This window comes from Podarcis pityusensis, assembly GCF_964106645.2.
Source record: "Podarcis pityusensis genome assembly, chromosome: W".
Lineage (NCBI taxonomy): Eukaryota > Metazoa > Chordata > Lepidosauria > Squamata > Lacertidae > Podarcis > Podarcis pityusensis.
In genome coordinates, this window is record NC_138045.1 from 30190650 (window position 1) to 30213600 (window position 22951).

The following is a 22951-nucleotide window of genomic DNA, read 5'->3' on the forward strand; positions in this document are numbered from 1 at the left end:
GTGGGGCTGGCGGTGGGGGGAAGTGCTGCTTTCCCCCACCGCCAGCCTCAAAGATCCCTGAAGCCTTTGGAGCGCAGCGCCCGCTGCCCTGCACAGGTTTGCGCGCAGCCCTCCCCAAGCTAGAGCAGCGAGACGGAGCCCTCCGTCTCGCTGTTCTGGCTTGGGAACAGCCTTGCTAGCTTCTGCAGGACAGAGGGGTGAAGGCAACCCGCTGCCCTGCAGAGGTTAGCGTGCAGCCCTCCCCAAGCAGGCTAGCTTGGGGAGGGCTGCGCGCAAACCTCTGCAGGGCAGCGGGGTGCCTTCACCCCGCTGTCCTGCAGAAGCTAGCAAGGCTGTTCCCAAGCCAGAACAGCGAGATGGAGGGCTCCGTCTCGCTGCTCTAGCTTGGGGGCGCAAACCTCTGCAGGGCAGCGGGGTGCCTTCACCCCGCTGTCCTGCAGAAGCTAGCAAGGCTGTTCCCAAGCCAGAACAGTGAGATGGAGGGCTCCGTCTCGCTGCTCTAGCTTGGGGAGGGCTGCGCGCAAACCTCTTCAGGGCAGCGGGGTGCCTTCACCCCGCTGTCCTGCAGAAGCTAGCAAGGCTGTTCCCAAGCCAGAACAGTGAGACGGAGGGCTCCGCCTCGCTGCTCTAGCTTGGGGAGGGCTGCGCGCAAACCTCTGCAGGGCCGCGGGGTGCCTTCACCCCGCTGTCCTGCAGAAGCTAGCAAGGCTGTTCCCAAGCCAGAACAGCGAGACGGAGCGCTCCGCAGTGCTCTGTCTTCCTGTTTTGGCTTTGGGCTTAGCGGCGCAGCCTGCATTCGCTCTATAGGACGCACACACATTTCCCCTTAGTTTTTGGAGGGGGAAATGTGCGTCCTATAGAACGAAAAATACGGTAGGTACCGCTCCAGTGGGAAGGTAAACAGTGTTTCCGTGCACTGCTCTGGTTTGTCAGAAGCGGCTTAGTCATGCTGACCACATGACCCGGAAGCTGTACGCCGGCTCCCTCGGCCAGTAAAGCGAGATGAGCGTCACAACCCCAGAGTCGGTCACGACTGGACCTAATGGTCAGGGGTCCCTTTACCTTTACCTATAGTCCAAAGGCTATTCATCAGGAAATGTGTGCTGCAACTTCTTGCACCCCCGTTTGAAAGGTAGCCCTTGGGTGGACAACCACACCCGGTCCCCCACCCGTATGGTCTCCCCTTCCCTGCGGTGCTTGTCTGCCTGCCTCTTGTAAGTTTCCTTGGCCCGCTCCAAGTTTATCTTAAGTTGCTGGTGCAGGGCCTCCATTTCTTCCACAAACTGCTCTGCAGCGGGTATGCTCCAGTTTTCCTCCCCACTCCCCGGGAAGGCCCTGGGATGACACCCATGGTTGGCCATGAATGGGCTCATTCCCGTGGACACGTGTTCCACGTTGTTGTACGCGAATTCAGCCAGCGCCAGTTTTTCTACACAATCGTTCTGCCTCTTGCTGACGTAGCAGCGTAGGTATTGCTGGAGTATACTGTTCGCTCTTTCTGCTTCCCCGTTGGTCTCTGGGTGTCTCGCCGTCGAGAAACCCACCTCCACCTGCAGCAAGCTCATGAGCTTCCTCCAGAACCGGGAAGTAAATTGTTTTCCGCGGTCGGAGATAACCCTCAAGGGGGCGCCATGCAGCCGGAATATGTGCTCCACAAACAACCGGGCTGTTTCCTCTGCCGTTACAGCATGTGAGCAAGCTATAAAATGGCACATTTTTGTCAGTAGGTCGACCACTACCATGACCGCTGTCTTTCCCCGGGACTTGGGCAAATCTGTCATAAAATCAATGGATACCACCTCCCAGGGTTTTCCCGGCGTGGGTAAGGGTTCCAGTAATCCTGCGGGGGCAGCCCGCTCCCCCTTTGCCCTTTGGCAGCGGTCGCACCCCCGTACATATTCCCGTACATCCTCCCTCACCCTGGGCCACCAGAACTGCCTGGTCACGAGCATCATGGTTTTGTGCTGTCCAAAGTGCCCTGCTGTGGCGTTGTCGTGGAGTTGTTTGAGTACCTTTCCCCGCAGGGTCTCCCCCGGTACGTACAGCGCTCCCCTATAGTACAGTACCCCTTCCTTCTCCTCAAACCCTTCTTGGGTCCCTCTTCCGTCTCGTAGTTCCCGGATTTTAGTTTGCGCGAACACGTCGTTTCTGGTCAGCCCTGCTAGTTCTCGTTTCCCCACCAAAGTTCCCCCACACACCCATCGGTCCTCGGGGATCACGTGTCGTTTCTCCGGCGGCCCCTCTCCTTCCAGGTACTCTGGTTTACGCGATAGAGCATCTGCTCTTACGTTTTCCTCTCCGGGCACGTATCGGATTTCAAAGAAAAACTTGGAGAACTCCTGTGCCCATCGAATCTGTCTCTGGTTGAGTACTCGTGCGGTCCTCCAGTACTCCAAGTTCTTGTGATCTGTGCAAACCTGGATCTGTTGTTGCGCCCCTATCAGTAGATGACGCCAACGACGAAAGGCCGCGTAGATCGCCAGCAGTTCGCGGTCATACACTGTATAGTTTTGCTCCGACTTGCTCAGTTTTCTCGAGAAAAAGGCACACGGTTTCCATTCCTGCTTGCCCCTCCCTGGCTGCAAAAGGACCGCCCCTACGGCTCTGTCGGACGCGTCGGTCTCTAGCCTCAGGGGTTTCTCCAGATCTACGTGCAGGAGTTGCTCTTCCGATGCGAACGCCTTCTTCAGTTTTTCAAAGGATTGCTGGGCCTCTTCTGTCCACACAAACTTCTTTTTGCTACTGAGACAATCCATGATGGGCGCTGTCAAGTGGGCGAAGTTCTTGATGAACTTCCTGTAGAAGTTGCTGAACCCTAGGAACCTCTGTACGTCCTTCCGTGTTTTGGGAGCCTTCCACTCCAGCACTGCCTGCACCTTGCTTGGGTCCATCGCTAAGCCTTTGTCAGACAACTTGTACCCCAGAAACTCGACTTCTCTGGCGTGAAACTGACATTTTTCCAGCTTGACCCACAACTGGTGCTTCTGCAGTCGTTGTAACACTTCCCTGACGTCTCTAACATGTTGCTCCTCGTTGTCCGAATAAATTAAGACGTCGTCCAAGAAGGCTACGCAGTTCTTGTACAGCAGAGACCCCAACACGTGGTGCATGAAAGCTTGAAAACAGGCGGAGCCCGACTGTAATCCAAAAGGCATAACTAAGTACTCAAAGGCACCTAGGGGTGTGAACATTGTGGTCTTCCATTCGTCCCCCTCCCTCATCCTGATCAAATTGTATGCACCCCTGAGGTCCAGCTTGGTAAAAATTTTGCCTTTCCTCACTCGCGTTAAAATGTCGTCAATCCTGGGCATTGGGAAGGTCACGGGTTCTGACACCAAATTGACAGCCCTATAGTCCACGATGAGCCTGGGTTTATTTGTGTCCTTTTTGTCCACAAAGAACACCGGACTGCCCCCCACCGCCTTTGATTCTCTTATGAAGCCTCTTTTCAGGTTCTTGTCAATAAATTCTCGCAACTCCTTCATCTCCCTGTCAGACATGGCATACAGCTTACCCACTGGCAGCTGAGCCCCTGGAAGCAAGTTGATCTGGCAGTCAAAGGGCCTATGGGGTGGCAGTCTATCTGCCTCCTTCTCGCTGAAGACCTCCCGCAGATCTGCGTATTGTGGCGGCACCTCCCCTTTCTGCTCCACAGCCATCCCAGCCACCCTGGCCACGGTCATTCTTGGGGCTTCCCCCCCCCCCAGACAGTGTTCCAGGCAGTAAGCTGACCCAAAGGTGACTGTCCTCTGATGCCACGCCACCACTGGATCATGTTGTGCTAGCCAGCTCATCCCTAATATTATTGGGGGCCCTGCTAGTGAGGCGACGTGAAAGGCGATGGTCTCCGAGTGCCTGGACACCTTCATTCTCATTGGTGGGGTCTGGTGTGTCACTTCCCCTCCCAGAAGCTCCCTGCCATCAATGGTGGTCACTTGCAAGGGAAAATCCAAAGGCAGTAAGTGGAGCTGGTGCTCTAATGCAAAGTCTTTGCTGAAGAAATTAAATGAGCTGCCTGAATCCAGCATCCCTTTCACCTTGACTGGGTGCCCGTTCGGGAGTTCTAGCACCACTTCGATGGCTATTGCTGCCTTGGGGGGGTCTGGTTGGGGCACTTTTACTGGTGGCTGGCCTGGCTGCTGTGCCCCTTGATTGGCAGCCAAGCGTTCCCATTTCCCTGTTCCTGTTCCTTTACCACCTCCTCCTTACCCCCTGCGGCTCCCACCATTCCTTGCCAGGCCTTTCTTTGAGGGCAGGCTCTGGCAAAATGTCCTGGCCGCTGGCAAAGGAAACACTTCTTGGTGGTTTTCCAATCCTTTCCCTCCTTTTTGCGCCCTTTGCTGGCGCTTGAAACTTCCCGCGCGCGTGCCCCATCTATTTCCATTGGCTCTGCTGGTGGTGAAGGCTGCCTTGGTATTTCAGGAATGCGGTAGTCATGGCAACGTTGCTCTCTCCCTTCCCGCCTCTCCTGGGCCCGCGCTTCCTGCCGCACGCCAATCGCAAGCACAGCCTTGGTCAGCTGATCCATCCCCTGTGGGCGGGGTGCGCGGGAAAGTTCATCCTTAACCGGTGGGGACAACCCCTCCTCGAATAACATTTGTATGGGTTCGGAGTCCAGTTGCCACCCGAGGCGGTGAACTATCATGGCAAAGCGCGACCAGTAGTCCCTAACTGACTGGCTCCCCTGTTTACAGTTCATCAGTTCCCGCTTTGTCACACTTTGTTGTACATCACTGGAAAACATTGTGTCCATTGCCTGGAAGAATTTCCTCAGGTCCTGCATGGCAGCATTCTGCGTCGCCATAAGGGGCCTGACCCATTCCCTGGCCCCGTCTTGCAGGTGACCCACGATATATGCAAAAGTCTTCAAAATCGTCATGCTGCAGTTCCAATGCGTACTCTATTTCCGTTCGGTACGCACTATATTCCTGCGGCTTCCCCCCAAATTTGTGCACCAGTCCCGGTACCTTCCTTGCTATGGGGGTGGGCCTGACCTGTGCATCTTGAGACCGCCTTTCGTCCAGCCGCGCCGTCAGAATGGCCACATGCTGCTCCAACTCTCGGTTCCTCTCCACCAGCGTTTGCCCTCCAGCTGCTCCCCCCTGGGTGCTTGCTTCTCCGGGTTTGCTCATGATGCTGCCTGCCTGCTGCTGCGCACGAGCAACTTTCAGGGACTGACGGATTGCTGTGATGAGGATGAGTTACTCGTGCGTAAACTGGTGCCTCTCTAGGCTAATTTGCCTTGTTAAACCTTTCTGACTGCACAGCCCTTTCTAATTGTGACTGCCTCAGTCGCTGGCAGAATCCGTCAGTGGGCGTTTCTTGAACCTCTTCCAACATAAAAGTTGTTTGACACCCAGTCTCCTCCTCCTCTCACTGCGCGGGAGCCTTCTGCGCAGGGAGGGCGTGGGTAGCGGAGGACCTGTCCCCTCCTCACTGAGTTCCAGTGAAGAGTCCTGGAGCCCTCTCTCCGATTCCCCCATCTGCCCCCCTTTATCCCTGGTGTTGCGCTTAAATGCTTCCCCCTCTACTGAGCTGTTTCTCCCCCTGCTGCTGGGTCCTTCTCCAGCATCATCTAGGAGCCTCCCCTTCGCCTCTCGCTCCAATGTCAGTTCCCTGACACATATGCTATAATTTTATTGTTTTAGTTAAATAAACTATTTAAATTGTTATTAAGGAAATGATTATTTTTCTCCTTCCAATAATGTAAAGCAGAAAAGTTGTCCAAATATAAACAGTTAACTTATTAAACCTCACAATAATTTAATCATTATCTGTCAGTGTATTTCTAAGAGTAGAACCAAATCAGTAATTTTTTTATTTTTTAAAAAATAATATTTATTGATTTTCCAACCATTTGAACACAATAAAGCAGAAAGAACAAAAAAGGAAAAGAAAAAGCAAAGAAAAAAAAGAGAAAAAACATAAGATTAACAAAACAAGATGTGATGGGACGATGAGCTGCTTGTGTGTAAAATCCTAGTCCCTCAGAGTTTGGTCAAGTTTGCAAACCTCTGTCTGTAACGGAGCCCCTTAAACATGGCTCCGTCAGTCGCTGGCAGATTCCGACAGTGGTTGCTTTCGGAATCGCTTCCAACATAAAAGCTCCTTAACGGAAACACGTCTTCTGGACTCTCTGCGTGACAGTTTCCGGCGAGGAGTGGGTGTCCCTACAGGAGGTCCTGAAACCTCCCCACTGTTTTCGCTGGAAGTGTCTCTGAGCCATCCCTCCAGCTCCCTTTCCCTCAGCTCAGCTCCTCTCCCCCTACTGGTTCCCTCTTCAGCTGCTGAGTCTCTCCCAACCTGTGTGAGCCCTTTCACTTCCCTTCCTTCCGATGGCAGTTCCCTGACATCCACCTCCCCTCCAGGGCCCCCTTCATCCCCTCTCGCCCCCTCCTCTACGGGCGGTGAGGAGGCAAAACCCCGGAATGAACTTCCTTCATCTTCCGATGTCCCGAACACTTCTCTCCACCTGTTGCGGTTCCTGGTCTCGAAGTACTCCTCCTCCTCAGAGTCCATCTCCCCTTCCCCTTCCGATTCCGAGAATCCTTCCAACTCCTCCTCCTCATCGGTGGTCCCAAAGTATTCCCTCCGGAACCTCTCCACAGGCTGAGGTTTCCTTGGGAACCTTTGATGGAACGTTTCTATCAATACCTCGTCATTGATATCTTCTGCCATTACCCAAGTGTTTTCTGACTCCGGTTCTCCTTCCCACGCTACCAAATACTCCACCTGATCCCCCTTCCATCTGGCGTCGAGGATTTCTGCCACATGGCTGCTGCATTCCCTTTCTTCTATGACCGGTCCCCGAGTGGCCATCCCTTCTCGTCCCCCCTCATACGGTGACAGTAACGACCTGTGAAATACTGGGTGCAGTTTCATGTGGTTGGGTAACCGGAGCCTGAAAGCCACTGGGTTGACCTGTTGAATGACCTCAAAGGGACCCAATCTCCTGGGTCTTAATTTCTTACAACCTCCTTTGAACGGCAACCCTTGGGTTGACAGCCACACCCTATCTCCCACCCTTATGGTTTCACCTTCCCTTCGGTTCTTGTCTGCCTGCCTCTTGTATTCTTCCTTCGCCCTTTCTAAGTTGAGTTGGAGCTGACGATGGATTGCTTCCATTTCTTCTACAAAATGCTCGGCTGCCGGGACACCCCATCTCTCCCCTTCTCCTCCTGGGAAAGCCCTGGGATGACACCCATAATTAGCCAAGAAGGGGCTCATCCCTGTGGACACATTCTCGGCATTGTTGTAGGCAAATTCCGCCAGCGCCAACTTTTCTACCCAGTCATTCTCTCTGTCATTGACATAACACCTCAGGTATTGCTGGAGGACCCCGTTTGCTCTTTCCGCCTGCCCGTTGGTTTCAGGGTGCCGGGCAGTCGAAAAGTTGACCTCCACCTGCAGTAAGCTCATGAGCTTCCTCCAGAACCTGGAAGTAAATTGTTTTCCTCGGTCTGAGACCACCCTCAATGGCACCCCGTGCAACCTAAAAATGTGTTCTACAAATAACTTCGCTGTCTCTTCCGCCGTGACTGCATGCGAGCAGGCTACAAAGTGGCACATCTTTGTTAGTAGGTCTACCACCACCATGATGGCTGTTTTCCCCTTGGACTTCGGCAGATCAGTCATAAAATCTATCGACACTGCCTCCCAAGGTCGTTCTGGGGTTGGTAAGGGTTCTAATAGCCCCGCCGGTGCCCGCCTCTCCCCTTTGGCTCGCTGGCATTGCTCACACCCTCTTACATACTCCCGTACATCTTCCCTCACCTTAGGCCACCAAAATTCCCTGGTGACCAACCACATGGTTTTGTGTTGTCCAAAATGCCCCGCCGTGGGGCTGTCGTGCAACTGCTTGAGTACCCTCCCCCTTAAGTCTCCTTCAGGGATATACAGTGCCCCTTTGTAATACAAAGCTCCATTTCTTTCCTCGAAACCCCCTGGTTCCTCTCCCTCACCCCTAAGACCTCTGAGCTTATTCTGGGCGTATTCATCATTCTCTGTTTCCTCTACCAGTTCTCTTTGTCCCACCAATGCCGCCCCACACACCCAGCGGTCCTCTGGAATGACATGTCTCTCTTCGGGTGCTCCCTCCCCCTCCAAATATTCAGGTTTGCGTGAGAGAGCGTCCGCCCTAATGTTCTCTGGGCCTGGCACGTAACAAATCTCAAAGTTAAATTTGGAGAACTCCTGGGCCCATCTCACTTGCCGTTGGTTGAGCACTCGTGCCGTCCTCCAATACTCTAGGTTCTTGTGGTCAGTGCACACTTGCACCTTATGTTGTGCGCCAATTAGCAGGTGCCTCCATCTCCGGAACGCCTCATGAATGGCTAGTAGTTCTCGGTCATACACCGTGTAGTTCCTCTCGGATTTGTTCAGCTTTCGCGAAAAAAAGGCACACGGTCTCCACTCTGACTCCTCCTTCCCTGGCTGCAGAAGCACCGCCCCAATAGCTCTGTCTGATGCGTCAGTTTCCACTCTCATCGGTTTTTGTAAATCCACATGCAGGAGTTGTTGTTCCGAGGCGAAGGCCCTTTTTAGTTCCTCAAATGCTCGCTCCGCCTCCTCAGTCCAAACGAACTTCTTCTTACTGCTGAGACAGTCCGTAATGGGCGCCGTCAGGTGGGCAAAGTTTCGGATGAACTTACGATAGAAGTTCCCAAATCCTAGGAACCTCTGCACATCCTTCCTTGTTTTGGGTGTTTTCCATTCCAGCACCGCCTGGACCTTGCCGGGATCCATGGCCAATCCCTTGTCTGACAGGCGATACCCCAGGAATTCCACCTCCTTGGTATGAAACTGACACTTCTCCAGTTTCACCCACAGCTGGTTGGCTTGCAGCCTGCTCAACACTTCTCTGACGTCTCTCACATGCTGCTCCTCATTCTCAGAATACACCAACACGTCGTCTAAGAAGGCCACACAATTCTTGTAAAGCAAAGGCCCCAGGACGTGGTTCATAAACGATTGAAAGCACGCGGAGCCTCCTTGTAGGCCGAAGGGCATAACTAAATATTCAAATGCCCCCAAAGGGGTGAACATGGTGGTTTTCCATTCATCCCCCTTCCTTATTCGTATCAGGTTGTACGCCCCCCTTAGGTCCAGTTTAGTAAAAATCTTTCCCTTCCTGACCCTTGTCAAAATGTCGTCAATCCTGGGCATAGGGAAAGCCACTGGTTCTGACACTGCATTTAAGGCCCTGAAGTCACACACAAGCCTCGGCTTGTTCGTGTTTTTTTTATCCACAAAAAACACTGGGCTGCCCCCCACCACCCTGGACTCTCTGATGAACCCTCTCTTCAGGTTCTTGTCAATGAACTCTCTTAGCTCCTGCATCTCTCTGTCTGACATGGCGTACAGCTTGCCTACAGGGAGCTGTGCCCCAGGGAGTAAATTGATTTGACAGTCAAAGGGTCTATGCGGGGGTAGTTGGTCAGCTTCCCTTTCGCTGAAGACGTCGCGGAGATCTGCGTATTGTCGTGGTACCTTCACGTTCTCCGTTACTTCAGTCCCTGCTAGGGTGGCTTGGGCCCCTGCCAAACCCTTTCCCTCTTTGCAGTGTTCTAAGCAATGTGCTGAACCAAAAGAAACCACTCTCTGATGCCAGCCCACCAGCGGATCATGTAACGCTAGCCAGCTCATCCCCAATATAATGGGAGCTCCTCCCAAGGTGGCCACATTAAACGCTATCAGTTCGGTGTGCCTTGCCACCTTCATTATCATTGGGACGGTCTGCAAGCTGACTTCTCCTCCCAACAGCTCCCTGCCATCGATCGTGGTCACCTGCAGGGGGTTGCTTAAAGGGATCGTCTGTATCTGGTGTTCAGCTGCAAACTCTTTGCTCATGAAATTGCAGGAGCTGCCTGAGTCCAACAGCGCCTTTATCTTTAGAGGGTGTCCGTTTGGCAGCTCTAGCGCCACTTCTATCACTAGGGCGGGTTTAGGAGGTTCTGGCGTGGGCACTTTCACTGCTCTTTGGCCTGGCTGCTGTGCCCCGACGGTGGCAGCCAGGCGTTGGCTTTTACTTGCTTCGGTATTTCTTCCTCTCTTCCCTCCACAGCTCCTACCATCCCTTGCCATTCCTTCCTCTGGGGGCAGACTCTGGCAAAGTGACCTGGCTGTTGGCAGAGATAGCATTTCCGGGCGCCTTTTCCCTCCTTCTTTCCCCCCTCACTGGGCTTTGAAACTGCGCGCGCGCGCGCTGTTCCGATTTCCATCGGCTCTGCCGGCGGGAAAGTTGGCTCTGGAATGTCTGGAATGCGGAACTCCTTCCAACGTTCCCCCTTCCCTTCCCGCCTCTCCAATGCTCTCGCCTCCTGGCGCGCTCCTATGGTCAGCGCTGATTTGGTCAGCTGGTCCATAGACTCCGCCCTGGGCGCCCGGGAAAGTTCGTCTTTCACAGCCGAAGAAAGCCCTTCTTCAAAGAGCATTTGAATGGGTTCCGCCGATAGATCCCACCCCAATTTATGGATCAACATGGTGAACTCAGTCCAGTACTCACGGACAGATCGGCTCCCCTGTTTGCAAGCCATTAACTGTCTGCGGACCACTCCCTGTTCAATATCGCTGGAAAACATCAGATCCATGGCGCGAAAGAACTTCATCGTGTCCTTTAGGACGTCACTATTCGCTGCCATCAGGGGTCTAACCCAGTCTCTCGCCCCCTTTTCAAGATGCCCAATCACGAAAGCCACTCGTGATTCCTCGTCAGGGAATTCATCAAACTGCAGATTGAGGGCATATTGCATCTCTGTCCGAAAGCCATGATAGTCTTTGGGCTCCCCCCCAAACTTCTGCACCAATCCTGGTACCTTTCTGACGAGCTGGGTGTCTTTCCCCTTTTTGTCTGCATCCTGAGCCCTCCTCTCCTCAAGCCTCGCCGTCTGCAGCGCTAGCTGGACCTCCAACACCCGGTACCTTTCTTCCAGGCTTGGACCCGCTCCAGCTCCTGCTTCTCCGGTTCCGGCTGGGTTGCTCATGATGCCTTCTCCTGCACAAGCTGCTCACGAAGACTGTCGGAATGCTGTGATGGGACGATGAGCTGCTTGTGTGTAAAATCCTAGTCCCTCAGAGTTTGGTCAAGTTTGCAAACCTCTGTCTGTAACGGAGCCCCTTAAACATGGCTCCGTCAGTCGCTGGCAGATTCCGACAGTGGTTGCTTTCGGAATCGCTTCCAACATAAAAGCTCCTTAACGGAAACACGTCTTCTGGACTCTCTGCGTGACAGTTTCCGGCGAGGAGTGGGTGTCCCTACAGGAGGTCCTGAAACCTCCCCACTGTTTTCGCTGGAAGTGTCTCTGAGCCATCCCTCCAGCTCCCTTTCCCTCAGCTCAGCTCCTCTCCCCCTACTGGTTCCCTCTTCAGCTGCTGAGTCTCTCCCAACCTGTGTGAGCCCTTTCACTTCCCTTCCTTCCGATGGCAGTTCCCTGACACAAGATGCAAACCATTTAAAACACAAAAACAATTTCAATATATTAACTTTCATTCCCTTATTTCCACGACCTCCTCACGCCTCCCTTTCTGTATTCCACTTCTATTAATTGTTTCAGCAATTCCTTTCCATCTTCCTCTGTTTTCTATCCTATAATTATCTTAACATATTCTAATCTTATTTTTCCCTTTAATACTCTATTTCTATTTATACTTAATTCCTTATAACATTTCTACTAAAGCCATATAACTTCATTCCAACATTTTTCTAACATTCATTATTTTTACAATATTTCTATACATAGTTGTCAGGGAACTGCCATCGGAAGGAAGGGAAGTGAAAGGGCTCACACAGGTTGGGAGAGACTCAGCAGCTGAAGAGGGAACCAGTAGGGGGAGAGGAGCTGAGCTGAGGGAAAGGGAGCTGGAGGGATGGCTCAGAGACACTTCCAGCGAAAACAGTGGGGAGGTTTCAGGACCTCCTGTAGGGACACCCACTCCTCGCCGGAAACTGTCACGCAGAGAGTCCAGAAGACGTGTTTCCGTTAAGGAGCTTTTATGTTGGAAGCGATTCCGAAAGCAACCACTGTCGGAATCTGCCAGCGACTGACGGAGCCATGTTTAAGGGGCTCCGTTACAGACAGAGGTTTGCAAACTTGACCAAACTCTGAGGGACTAGGATTTTACACACAAGCAGCTCATCGTCCCATCACAGCATTCCGACAGTCTTCGTGAGCAGCTTGTGCAGGAGAAGGCATCATGAGCAACCCAGCCGGAACCGGAGAAGCAGGAGCTGGAGCGGGTCCAAGCCTGGAAGAAAGGTACCGGGTGTTGGAGGTCCAGCTAGCGCTGCAGACGGCGAGGCTTGAGGAGAGGAGGGCTCAGGATGCAGACAAAAAGGGGAAAGACACCCAGCTCGTCAGAAAGGTACCAGGATTGGTGCAGAAGTTTGGGGGGGAGCCCAAAGACTATCATGGCTTTCGGACAGAGATGCAATATGCCCTCAATCTGCAGTTTGATGAATTCCCTGACGAGGAATCACGAGTGGCTTTCGTGATTGGGCATCTTGAAAAGGGGGCGAGAGACTGGGTTAGACCCCTGATGGCAGCGAATAGTGACGTCCTAAAGGACACGATGAAGTTCTTTCGCGCCATGGATCTGATGTTTTCCAGCGATATTGAACAGGGAGTGGTCCGCAGACAGTTAATGGCTTGCAAACAGGGGAGCCGATCTGTCCGTGAGTACTGGACTGAGTTCACCATGTTGATCCATAAATTGGGGTGGGATCTATCGGCGGAACCCATTCAAATGCTCTTTGAAGAAGGGCTTTCTTCGGCTGTGAAAGACGAACTTTCCCGGGCGCCCAGGGCGGAGTCTATGGACCAGCTGACCAAATCAGCGCTGACCATAGGAGCGCGCCAGGAGGCGAGAGCATTGGAGAGGCGGGAAGGGAAGGGGGAACGTTGGAAGGAGTTCCGCATTCCAGACATTCCAGAGCCAACTTTCCCGCCGGCAGAGCCGATGGAAATCGGAACAGCGCGCGCGCGCGCAGTTTCAAAGCCCAGTGAGGGGGGAAAGAAGGAGGGAAAAGGCGCCCGGAAATGCTATCTCTGCCAACAGCCAGGTCACTTTGCCAGAGTCTGCCCCCAGAGGAAGGAATGGCAAGGGATGGTAGGAGCTGTGGAGGGAAGAGAGGAAGAAATACCGAAGCAAGTAAAAGCCAACGCCTGGCTGCCACCGTCGGGGCACAGCAGCCAGGCCAAAGAGCAGTGAAAGTGCCCACGCCAGAACCTCCTAAACCCGCCCTAGTGATAGAAGTGGCGCTAGAGCTGCCAAACGGACACCCTCTAAAGATAAAGGCGCTGTTGGACTCAGGCAGCTCCTGCAATTTCATGAGCAAAGAGTTTGCAGCTGAACACCAGATACAGACGATCCCTTTAAGCAACCCCCTGCAGGTGACCACGATCGATGGCAGGGAGCTGTTGGGAGGAGAAGTCAGCTTGCAGACCGTCCCAATGATAATGAAGGTGGCAAGGCACACCGAACTGATAGCGTTTAATGTGGCCACCTTGGGAGGAGCTCCCATTATATTGGGGATGAGCTGGCTAGCGTTACATGATCCGCTGGTGGGCTGGCATCAGAGAGTGGTTTCTTTTGGTTCAGCACATTGCTTAGAACACTGCAAAGAGGGAAAGGGTTTGGCAGGGGCCCAAGCCACCCTAGCAGGGACTGAAGTAACGGAGAACGTGAAGGTACCACGACAATACGCAGATCTCCGCGACGTCTTCAGCGAAAGGGAAGCTGACCAACTACCCCCGCATAGACCCTTTGACTGTCAAATCAATTTACTCCCTGGGGCACAGCTCCCTGTAGGCAAGCTGTACGCCATGTCAGACAGAGAGATGCAGGAGCTAAGAGAGTTCATTGACAAGAACCTGAAGAGAGGGTTCATCAGAGAGTCCAGGGTGGTGGGGGGCAGCCCAGTGTTTTTTGTGGATAAAAAAAACACGAACAAGCCGAGGCTTGTGTGTGACTTCAGGGCCTTAAATGCAGTGTCAGAACCAGTGGCTTTCCCTATGCCCAGGATTGACGACATTTTGACAAGGGTCAGGAAGGGAAAGATTTTTACTAAACTGGACCTAAGGGGGGCGTACAACCTGATACGAATAAGGAAGGGGGATGAATGGAAAACCACCATGTTCACCCCTTTGGGGGCATTTGAATATTTAGTTATGCCCTTCGGCCTACAAGGAGGCTCCGCGTGCTTTCAATCGTTTATGAACCACGTCCTGGGGCCTTTGCTTTACAAGAATTGTGTGGCCTTCTTAGACGACGTGTTGGTGTATTCTGAGAATGAGGAGCAGCATGTGAGAGACGTCAGAGAAGTGTTGAGCAGGCTGCAAGCCAACCAGCTGTGGGTGAAACTGGAGAAGTGTCAGTTTCATACCAAGGAGGTGGAATTCCTGGGGTATCGCCTGTCAGACAAGGGATTGGCCATGGATCCCGGCAAGGTCCAGGCGGTGCTGGAATGGAAAACACCCAAAACAAGGAAGGATGTGCAGAGGTTCCTAGGATTTGGGAACTTCTATCGTAAGTTCATCCGAAACTTTGCCCACCTGACGGCGCCCATTACGGACTGTCTCAGCAGTAAGAAGAAGTTCGTTTGGACTGAGGAGGCGGAGCGAGCATTTGAGGAACTAAAAAGGGCCTTCGCCTCGGAACAACAACTCCTGCATGTGGATTTACAAAAACCGATGAGAGTGGAAACTGACGCATCAGACAGAGCTATTGGGGCGGTGCTTCTGCAGCCAGGGAAGGAGGAGTCAGAGTGGAGACCGTGTGCCTTTTTTTCGCGAAAGCTGAACAAATCCGAGAGGAACTACACGGTGTATGACCGAGAACTACTAGCCATTCATGAGGCGTTCCGGAGATGGAGGCACCTGCTAATTGGCGCACAACATAAGGTGCAAGTGTGCACTGACCACAAGAACCTAGAGTATTGGAGGACGGCACGAGTGCTCAACCAACGGCAAGTGAGATGGGCCCAGGAGTTCTCCAAATTTAACTTTGAGATTTGTTACGTGCCAGGCCCAGAGAACATTAGGGCGGACGCTCTCTCACGCAAACCTGAATATTTGGAGGGGGAGGGAGCACCCGAAGAGAGACATGTCATTCCAGAGGACCGCTGGGTGTGTGGGGCGGCATTGGTGGGACAAAGAGAACTGGTAGAGGAAACAGAGAATGATGAATACGCCCAGAATAAGCTCAGAGGTCTTAGGGGTGAGGGAGAGGAACCAGGGGGTTTCGAGGAAAGAAATGGAGCTTTGTATTACAAAGGGGCACTGTATATCCCTGAAGGAGACTTAAGGGGGAGGGTACTCAAGCAGTTGCACGACAGCCCCACGGCGGGGCATTTTGGACAACACAAAACCATGTGGTTGGTCACCAGGGAATTTTGGTGGCCTAAGGTGAGGGAAGATGTACGGGAGTATGTAAGAGGGTGTGAGCAATGCCAGCGAGCCAAAGGGGAGAGGCGGGCACCGGCGGGGCTATTAGAACCCTTACCAACCCCAGAACGACCTTGGGAGGCAGTGTCGATAGATTTTATGACTGATCTGCCGAAGTCCAAGGGGAAAACAGCCATCATGGTGGTGGTAGACCTACTAACAAAGATGTGCCACTTTGTAGCCTGCTCGCATGCAGTCACGGCGGAAGAGACAGCGAAGTTATTTGTAGAACACATTTTTAGGTTGCACGGAGTGCCATTGAGGGTGGTCTCAGACCGAGGAAAACAATTTACTTCCAGGTTCTGGAGGAAGCTCATGAGCTTACTGCAGGTGGAGGTCAACTTTTCGACTGCCCGGCACCCTGAAACCAACGGGCAGGCGGAAAGAGCAAACGGGGTCCTCCAGCAATACCTGAGGTGTTATGTCAATGACAGAGAGAATGACTGGGTAGAAAAGTTGGCGCTGGCGGAATTTGCCTACAACAATGCCGAGAATGTGTCCACAGGGATGAGCCCCTTCTTGGCTAATTATGGGTGTCATCCCAGGGCTTTCCCAGGGGGAGAAGGGGAGAGATGGGGTGTCCCGGCAGCCGAGCATTTTGTAGAAGAAATGGAAGCAATCCATCGTCAGCTCCAACTCAACTTAGAAAGGGCGAAGGAAGAATACAAGAGGCAGGCAGACAAGAACCGAAGGGAAGGTGAAACCATAAGGGTGGGAGATAGGGTGTGGCTGTCAACCCAAGGGTTGCCGTTCAAAGGAGGTTGTAAGAAATTAAGACCCAGGAGATTGGGTCCCTTTGAGGTCATTCAACAGGTCAACCCAGTGGCTTTCAGGCTCCGGTTACCCAACCACATGAAACTGCACCCAGTATTTCACAGGTCGTTACTGTCACCGTATGAGGGGGGACGAGAAGGGATGGCCACTCGGGGACCGGTCATAGAAGAAAGGGAATGCAGCAGCCATGTGGCAGAAATCCTCGACGCCAGATGGAAGGGGGATCAGGTGGAGTATTTGGTAGCGTGGGAAGGAGAACCGGAGTCAGAAAACACTTGGGTAATGGCAGAAGATATCAATGACGAGGTATTGATAGAAACGTTCCATCAAAGGTTCCCAAGGAAACCTCAGCCTGTGGAGAGGTTCCGGAGGGAATACTTTGGGACCACCGATGAGGAGGAGGAGTTGGAAGGATTCTCGGAATCGGAAGGGGAAGGGGAGATGGACTCTGAGGAGGAGGAGTACTTCGAGACCAGGAACCGCAACAGGTGGAGAGAAGTGTTCGGGACATCGGAAGATGAAGGAAGTTCATTCCGGGGTTTTGCCTCCTCACCGCCCGTAGAGGAGGGGGCGAGAGGGGATGAAGGGGGCCCTGGAGGGGAGGTGGATGTCAGGGAACTGCCATCGGAAGGAAGGGAAGTGAAAGGGCTCACACAGGTTGGGAGAGACTCAGCAGCTGAAGAGGGAACCAGTAGGGGGAGAGGAGCTGAGCTGAGGGAAAGGGAGCTGGAGGGATGGCTCAGAGACACTTCCAGCGAAAACAGTGGGGAGGTTTCAGGACCTCCTGTAGGGACACCCACTCCTCGCCGGAAACTGTCACGCAGAGAGTCCAGAAGACGTGTTTCCGTTAAGGAGCTTTTATGTTGGAAGCGATTCCGAAAGCAACCACTGTCGGAATCTGCCAGCGACTGACGGAGCCATGTTTAAGGGGCTCCGTTACAGACAGAGGTTTGCAAACTTGACCAAACTCTGAGGGACTAGGATTTTACACACAAGCAGCTCATCGTCCCATCACAATAGTCTTAAACTTTTTCCAGTTTTCTTCCACCAACTCTTCTCCCTGGTCTCGGATTTCTGCCAGTCGTTTCCGCCAATTCCATATAGTCCATCAACTTCATCTGCCATTCTTCCCGGATAGATAAATCTTGTGCCTTCCAGTACTTCACAATAAGTATTCTTGCTGCTATTGTTGCATACATGAAACAAATTCTATCCTTCTTTATTTTTTTATTTTTTTTAAAATAATTTTTATTAAGATTTTAAACAACAAAGAAAGAGGGGAAAAAAACATGCACAATACATATAACAGCAACACACACAAAAAAGAACACAAAATTCAGCAATAAAAAAGCAAAAAACATAACAATTAAAAACAGTATCTCTTTTCCATTTCCATTTTTAAGTTACTTATTTTCTGGACTTCCTCATACCTCCCTCTTTTGTATTCCAATCCAAATTATTTGTCCAGCAGTTTCTTTTCCACTTTTTTAATCCCAATCTTTAGTTTGATAAAATATTAAAATATATAACTTCAACTTCTTTAAACCTAATCCTTGGTCTTAATATCATATACCGTTAAAATTTTCCCTCTTAATATCAAATTTCCATTTCTTTAAACATCTTTAATCTTAATCTTTAATCTTAGTCTATCATTAACTTTAACCTGTACAGCTGGAAACCACTTGTTTTCAGTCCAACATCACTCTAACATTCCTTAATTTTGCAGTGTTTCTGAAGATAGTCTTTGAATTTCTTCCAATCTTCCTCCATCAACTCTTCTCCCTGGTCACGGATTCTACCAGTCATTTCCGCCAATTCCATATAGTCCATAAATTTCATCTGCCATTCCTCCAGCGTGGGAAGTTCTTGTGTCTTCCAATACTTTGCGATGAGTGTTCTTGCTACTGTTGTTGCATACATAAAGAAAGTTCTGTCCTTTTTTAACACCATTTGGCCGACTATGCCCAGGAGAAAGGCCTCTGGTTTCTTAGGGAAGGTATACTTAAATACCTTTTTTAATTCATTATATATCATTTCCCAGAAAACCTTAATCTTTGGGCACGTCCACCAAAGGTGAAAAAATGTACCTTCAGTTTCTTTACATTTCCAACATTTGTTATCAGGCAAGTGATAGATTTTCGCAAGCTTGACTGGGGTTATGTACCACCTGTATATCATTTTCATAATATTCTCTCTTAAGGCATTACATGCCGTAAATTTCATACCTGTGGTCCATAACTGTTCCCAGTCAGCAAACATAATGTTATGTCCAACGTCCTGTGCCCATTTAATCATAGCCGATTTTACCGTTTCATCCTGAGTATTCCATTTCAGCAGCAAGTAATACATTCTTGACAAATTCTTAGTTTTGGGTTCTAACAATTCTGTTTCTAATTTGGATCTTTCCACCTGGAAGCCAATTTTCCTGTCCAATTTAAATGCCTCCATTATCTGATAATAATGAAGCCAGTCTCGCACTTTGTTTTTTAATTTTTCAAAACTCTGCAATTTCAGTCTATCTCCGTCTTGTTCCAAAATTTCAAATTCTATCCTTCTTTAACACCAATTGGCCCACCATGCCCAGGAGAAAGGCCTCTGGTTTCTTCAAAAGGGTATATTTAAATACCTTTTTCATTTTGTTATGAATCATCTCCCAGAGTGTCTTAATCCTTGGGCATGTCCACCAAAGGTGAACTCTAATCCTCAAATTCGTCTGTTTTTCCTTAAATTCAGTCATAGCGAGTGTCAACTTATGTTCATCAAATTGCCTCTGTAGGGCTGGGGCTCTCTTTCTCTTTCTCTCCATTTGTGTTTCTGTACCTTCAACAGCAACAGCTTTTTCCTTAACTTCCTCCACAGCTTGCCATATCAAAATAGGTTCTTGTATCAATTTCTGGGTGGTTTCTGTATTGGTATTGTCCATACTCCCTGCATTCAAGTCAACCTCAACAATTGAAACATCCACCTTCGCATTTATCATGTCCATTTTCCTGTGAAACTAATCCAATGAGTCATTTATCTTATATAATGCCGCCACCAAAGCCTCTTCTGTCGACATTCCTCTTAGTTTCAAATATACTAGTACAGAGACAGCAACAAAAAGAACAGGAGGGCTTAATAATAGACCCCTCCTGGATTGTTACCAAGTCCTCCCAGACCTTAATGTTTTATCAACAGTTGACTGGTCTGTTTTTCCTCTTCCATTTACCATAACATTTGAAAGATTCAAGGTCAGTCCCAGAGTCTCACGGTTTTTAACTTGCAGCTGGAAATTCCCCTAGTCCATCTCTTGTAAATCAACCAGTTTCAAAGGCTTCCACTAGGGGGAAACAGTTTCTATTTGTAAAAGTCAATAGTATCCTCTTTTAAACAATCCAAAGTTAGTTTCAAATTAGTTTCAATTTTCAGTTACTTTTACTCCTTTTTAAAGCAGCCGGAAACAGTAGAAACAATGTATTTCTCTTATTTAGCTAGCTGTCAATGAACGTTCTAAGCGCTGTCAATGAACATTCCAAAAAAAAAGTCAGTCTTACTAGCAGCCCGTTTCCAGGGTCAGAGCGGCGGTGTTTTAAGCCTCTTCACTCTCACCCGCAGGCATACTCAATCCGCAACTTCCCCCTCTCTTCTCCTGCCTCCAAGAAGGGGTTTAATGTTCTTTACCGCTGGAAATTTGATCTTTTACAAAAGACCTTCCAGGACTCCAGCTTGCAACTTCGTTGCCTCAGTCTATTTACAAAAAGGGAAGGCAGACTTCCTGTTTTGAACCTCCCCGTTACGATACCAGATTAAACTTTTAGAAATCCAATTCTTCCGTTTCAGCTCTACTCACGGGTAATTACTTTAAAATCAAATTGTCCACAGGAAAAGGTCAGCGCTCTCCGGCAACAGCTATGCGGCTTCGCTCCGTGGAAGAAGCAGACGATTCAATGCACCGTGCCGCTCACCCCACGTTGCTCCGGAGCCCCAAAAACCGGGGTTCCCCGCGAGTGGGGGAGGCGCAAAAGGTGCCCGCCGAATCCCACGTTCACAGGCTTCTCCCGCCTGTGATTTTAACGGGTCTCCGCCTTCGCCGTGGCGGCCAGACCCAGATTTCCACGGAGCAGATTCCTCCCGGTCAGAGGAATTCTGCCATTATCGGAGGCGCCTCCCCCGGAAGTCCCCAAATCAGTAATTTTTGATATAACGGTAAAAACTACTCTGAAAATTATTCCAGAAATGAAACCTTCATCTGGTTGTAAATATTAAGATTATACCAGCAAGTATGAGACTTTCGGTAAAAAGAAAAAAAAGATTTAAATCAAGTCTTACTGACTAGTGATTTAAATTGTGATTTAAATTGATTTGATTTAAATCAAATCGACCCTGACACCCAAGCCTTGCACATACAAATCTTGCAAGCTAGGCAGTACTGGTGGTGAATCCACAGAGTATTGTTTTTTGATTGTCTGAATGACTGACCAAGGAACAGCATGACTTACATCACCCAAGTGTAGAGAATATTAAGAAAATTGGCTGACTTGATATGGAAAATTACCTGTGACAAATGTGGGTAACACCAGTGCTTTTGCACTCATTTGCTGACATGCTGTGAAGAGGTGCAGGCAGTGGCGTAGCGTGGGGGGTGCAGGGGGGGCCGGCCGCACCGGGCGCAACATCTGGGGGGGGCGCGCTCGCACTCGCAGCTCTCTGCCCCTACCTGGCTCACTCACTCTCTCTCACTGCAGTGCTGGCTGTGCGAATCCGATCCGAGCCGCTGGGTCGCCGCCCACTGTGGAGGGGGTGGGTGCCAGGCGTGCGGTGCAGAGAGAGAGCAAGGGACTATCTGGGGGAGGGACAGTGCAGCGGCCGCCCAGCGCAGCGCTGAGCGCAGGAGAGAACCACACCAGACCAGCCCAAGCAGCAGCAAGAAGAAGCTGGCAGCGGCGGCAGGTTAGGGGTTAGGGGGCGCAAATTACTTGCCTTGCCCCGGGTTAGGGGGCGCAAATTACTTGCCTTGCCCCGGGTGCTGACAACCCACGCTACGCTGCTGGGTGCAGGGACTGTTGGGTAGACTGCTGTCCACACCATTTTCCTTGTCTCTCCATCAGAAAAGGGGCTAAAAGGTGCTTTCATTCTTTCTGGATCAGGCCCCTCTAGCCCAAAAAAATACCCCAACCCCAACTGCGCACATCTAAAAGTGTGTGCAAGGTTGCCTGCAAATTCCTATATGTGCCCCAGTATGTGACAAGAAAGAATCTGCCTCATACCAGGTTGGGTTCCTTCTCTGTTCAACCCAATATTGTCTGTGCAGACCAGCAGCAGCTCTCAGAAAGAGGAAGGGCCTTTCCCAGCACCACCTCCCACCCAATTCTTTTGACCGGAGATGTGCAAGTGAAGCAAGTACGCTGTTAGGAACTGAATTGGATGGTCCGCCCCCGCCACTTAATGGATCCAAATGGTTTCCAGAGAGTGGTAGGGGATGTTTTATTCCATGTTGATGGCCTTTCAGCTGATTCCCTGGTGGCCCGCTGGAATGTGGAGTTAACCAGGGCTATTGACTGTTTGGCTCCGAAGCGCCCTCTCCGATTGCATGGAGCCCGGTTTTCCATGGATCTGAGGGCAATGAAACAATCGCTGATACGGCTAGAGCACTGGTGGCGGGTAACTCATTCCGAATCTGACTGGACATGGGTTAGAACCAATGTCGAGCTTACCAATAGCGAAGGCGAAGAAGACCTTCTTCACTGCCTCTGTTGCATCTGCGGAAAACAGCAGCAGGAGACTCTTTCAGGTGGTTCGCAATTTAGTGGAACCACCTGCTCCATTGGGGCCCAGAACGGGCCACATGATCTCCTGCAATGATTTTGCAAAGTTTTTTGAAGATAGTCGCTCAGATTCAGGAAGAGGTAGACTCCACCATGGAAGCAGAGCCGGGGCAGGAGAGTGCTAGAGTCCTGTCTAGTCATGTTATATGGGATCAGTTTCAATCTGTTACCTCTGATGATGTGGACAGGCTGCTTGGACGAGTGAAACCAACCACCTGTCTCCTTGATCCTTGCCCATCCTGGCTTATAAAAGCTAGCCGGGAAGGGCTGGCCGATGGGCTTCTCGGGGTAGTGAATGCTTCTCTCTGTGAGGGAGCCTTCCCAGACCCACTGAAAGAGGCGGTTACCAAACCGCTTCGTAAAAAAACCATCTTTAGATGCGGCCGATATGGCCATCTATTATGCAATCTCAAATCTTCCATTTTTGGGCAAGGTGATTGAGCCAGTGGTTGCTGAACAACTCCAGGCACGCCTGGAAGAAGCGGACCATTTGGATCCCTTCCAGTCGGGATTCAGGCCTCATCATGGGACTGAAACTGCCTTGGTCACACTGGTCGATGATCTCCGGCAGGCTAGGGACAAAGGTGAGAGCTGTTTCCTAGTTCTGCTGGATCTCTCAGCGGTTTTTGATACCATCGACCATAACATACTTCTGGACCGTCTTGAGAGGCTGGGAGCTGGGGGCACTGTTATACAGTGGTTCCGCTCCTTCCTCCTGGGCCGTGTTCAGAAAGGGGGGGATGAGTGTTCAGACCCCTGGGCTCTCACTTGTGGGGTGCCTCAGGGTTCTGTTCTCTCCCCCATGCTTTTCAACAGCTACATGCAGCTGCTGGGAGAGAGAGGGTTTGGGCTGGGTGTTCGTCAATATGCGGATGATACCCAGCTCTACCTCTCTTTCAAATCGGAACCAGTGAAGGCGGTGAAGGTCCTGTG